General features: G+C 46.8%; 1 pseudogene; it reads left to right on the top strand.

Moving 5' to 3' along the window:
* The first annotated feature begins 227 nt into the window (after nt 1-227).
* LOC103086441 (E3 ubiquitin-protein ligase RNF220 pseudogene) lies at nt 228-1013 on the top strand (annotated as a pseudogene).
* The last annotated feature ends 2817 nt before the right edge of the window (nt 1014-3830 follow it).

The raw sequence follows: 3830 nt of genomic DNA, 5'->3' as shown, positions 1-3830 counted from the left end.
CTTAGCAGGGCGGGGGCCCAGCAGGAAGGAGGAAGTAGGCCTTCCCGCAGACCCTACTGAATGCTCCGATTGGGAAAATGAAACGGAGGAAGCAAGACAAAGGGCAGAGGCTCCTGCATGGCTGTGAATGATGCCCTGGGTCGACTGATACCCTGGACATGGAGCGTGAGAACAGCAGCACCCTGGGGCGTGAGTGGAGCCGGCGGAGGTGGAGGCGGACCACCACTCTCCTGGGAGGTGGTTTTCCAGGCTCTGGCTTCCTCATGTACCACGGCCAAGAGAATTGGGACAGGGATGCTGACTTGGATGTGGATGTGGATGTGGATGACATTCTGGAGCTTGGGAATCCATGGTACACGGAGGCTGACGCCATCCCCTGCACAGGCAAGGAGCCAGGTGAAGCCGAGGAGAGAGGCACACTCCTCCAGGGGGCAGTCCTAAACGGCCCACCCAGCACATGCACTATGCCCGAGTTCTCTAAACAGACAAGGAAAGAGATGCCTTCTACCAGCAGCAGTGAGAGCGGCACGCAGGAGGCCGTGCAGAAAACCGGCAAGGAATAGCGACCGAAGATGTAGCTGTGACCATGTCTGAGGCCCTGCCGGGTCAGGGAGCTTGGACGGCGGCTATCCTGTGGGGACCATTACAAGTGCCTCGTCGGCATGGACTCATACTTGATGCCCCTGAAGACCATCCAGGGTTAGCATGTGCGCTGTGAGGGGTGCTGACTGCGGACCCTGGTTGCTGAGAATCTCCACCCAGAGACCCACAGAGAATCCACTCGTGAGCCAGCCACCCCAGGCAGGCCTTGCCTCCAGCAGCCCCCCTCTCCGCCACCCGCCACCCATGACGTGACCTCCCCCTCGTACACACTTCCACTCAGGTTCTCCACGTACATACATGCACTCACCAAGGGCTCTGGAGCCAGAGTGGAGGCAGAGGCTCAGGCCCTGCCTGCCAGATCCCACCAAGGTGGGGGACCATACCTGTTCCAGGTTCCATTCCCGGGATAGGAAGGTGGGGGCAGTAGGAAGGGGAAGTAGTCCAGCAAGGCTCCTGAGATCCAGCCCCCAGCCTGACAGATGGACAGACAGACATGCAAACACCAAACTGAAGCACATGTAAAAACAGGACCGTATATGTTTACAGTGTTGTGTATAAATGGGACAACTCCTCCCTTTAGGTTGTAGGAGTTTCTTCTTTTGTTAAGAACACCTGGAAGCAGTGCCGTCTTCAGGTCTGGCTGGGGGCCAGGCCCTTCCACCTCTTGGGGTGCCTGCCTCTCCCCCTCCCTGCACCATGGTGTCACTTCCATCTCCCATGTGCTCCGTGTTCAGTGGTGTATATTTCTTCTCCCAAACATGTGATGCATGCCCTAAGGACATGATCTTCTTAACCTTAGCTCCTGGGGCTCTTCATCAGGGGTTAAGGGAGTGGGGAGGCACGGGAAATTGGAACCCAGCTGAAGCAAGGGCTGAGACTGGGGCTGGAGGAGGGTGCTTCTGGCGGCACAGACTTCAGCTGAGAACGTTTCATGGAATTAGAGCTGCTGTTCCCAGGGAAAAGTGTTGTCTGCCCTGCCCCTCTTATGGACCCCATGGACTGATGCTTTGTCTGTATATTCTATACAAAGGTACTTGTCCTTTCCCTTTATAAACTACATTCAACATGGATTAAACCAATATAGATAGATTTACTAAAGATGCTATAGTGTACAGAGATAAAGGAAAATAACTTTGCCTATGGTTGGCTAGCTAAACTTCCTGTAGAAAGGGAAATTTGAAAGATAAGCAGAGGAGAGGCAGCTGCCCGGGCAAGGAAATGGTCAGCCCAGCTCTGCACTGAGGGGTGGAAGAATGCCCAGGAGCCTCCTCTGTTGCTGCTCGGCTGTGTGGCCGAAAATAAAATCTGCAATTTTTTTTTAATACTGTTCTAAAAATAGAGGGTTTGCTTAAATCAACCAGTTGGTGTTTTGATTTTTAAATTATGTGCAGAGGATCATGCTTAAACCCTAGTGAGTATCAGAGCGGGGAGGGCCTATAATTCACTCAAAATAAATAGAAGAAAAACGCATCAGGGCTGTGTCTCTGAGGTGGGAGAGACAAGTTCAGGACATTGGTCCATCAGAGACCTCCCAGCTCCACATAATACCAAACGGGGAAAATCTCTGAGATATCTCCATCTCAACACCAAGACCCAGCTCCACTCAATGACCAGCATGGTACAGTGCTGGACACCCTATGCCGAACAACTAGCAAGACAGGAACACAACCCCACCCATTAGCAGAGAGGCTGCCTAAAATCATAATAAGGTCACAGACACCCCAAAACACACTACAAGAGGTGGACTTACCAACCAGAAAGACAAGATCCAGCCTCATCCACCAGACCACAGGCACTAGTCCCCTCCACCAAGAAACCTACGCAACCCACTGAACCAACCTAAGCCACTGAGGGCAGACACCAAAAACAAGAACTATGAACCTGCAGCCTGAGAAAAGGAGACCCCAAACACAGTAAGATAAGCAAAATGAGAAGACAGAGAAACACACAGCAGATGAAGGAGCAAGGTAAAAACCCACCAAACCTAACAAATGAAGAGGAAATAGGCAGTCTACCTGAAAAAGGATTCAGAATAATGATACTAAAGATGATCCATAATCTTGGAAATAGAATGGAGAAAATACAAGAAACGTTTAACAAGGACCTAGAAGTTCTGAAGAGCAAATAAACAATGATGAACAACACAATAAATAAAATTAAAAATTCTCTAGAAGGGATCAAGAGAATAATTGAGGCAGAAGAACGGATAAGTGACCTGGAAGATAAAATAGTGTAAATAACTATTGCACAGCAGAATAAAGAAAAAAGAATGAAAAGAATTGAGGACAGTCTCAGAGACGTCTGGGACAACATTAAACGCACCAACATTCGAACTATAGGGGTACCAGAAGAAGAATAGAAAAAGAAAGGGACTGAGAAAATATTTGAAGAGATTATAGTTGAAAACTTCCCTAATATGGGAAAGAAAATAGTCAATCAAGTCCAGGAAGCACAGAGAGTCCCATACAGGATAAATCCAAGGAGAAACACACCAAGACACATACTAATCAAACTATCAAAAATTAAATACAAAGAAAAAAAAAGCAGCAAAGGAAAAAGCAAGTAACATACAAGGGAATCGCCATAAGATTAATAGCTGATTTTTTGGTAGAAACTCTGCAAGCCAGAAGGGAGTGACAGGACATATTTAAAGTGATGAAAGGGAAAAACCTACAACCAAGATTACTCTACCCAGCAAGGATCTCATTCAGATTTGATGGAGAAATTAAAACCTTTACAGACAAAAGCTAAGAGAATTCAGCACCACCAAACCAGCTTTACAACAAATGCTAAAGGAACTTCTCTAGGCAACAAACACAGGAGAAGGAAAAGACCTACAATAACAAACCCAAAACAATTACGAAAATGGTAATAGGAACATAAATATCAGTAATTACCTTAAATGTAAATGGATTAAATGCACAAACCAAAAGACATAGACTGGCTGAATGGATACAAAAATGAGACCCATATATATGCTGTCTACAAGAGACCCACTTCAGACCTAAGGACACATACAGACTGAAAGTGAGGGGATGGAAAAAGATATTCCATGCAAATAGAGACCGAAAGAAAGCTGGAGTAGCAAATCTCATATCAGACAAAATAGACTTTAAAACAAAGACTATTACAAGAGACAAAGAAGGGCACTACATAATGATCAAGGGATCAATCTAAGAAGAAGATATAACAATTGTAAATATTTATACATCCAACATAGGAGCACC

This window comes from Lipotes vexillifer, unplaced genomic scaffold, assembly GCF_000442215.2.
Source record: "Lipotes vexillifer unplaced genomic scaffold, Lipotes_vexillifer_v1.1 scaffold418, whole genome shotgun sequence".
NCBI classification, from domain to species: domain Eukaryota; kingdom Metazoa; phylum Chordata; class Mammalia; order Artiodactyla; family Lipotidae; genus Lipotes; species Lipotes vexillifer.
Note: the sequence above shows the minus strand (reverse complement) of the source record. Positions and strands in the feature narration are given on the sequence as shown.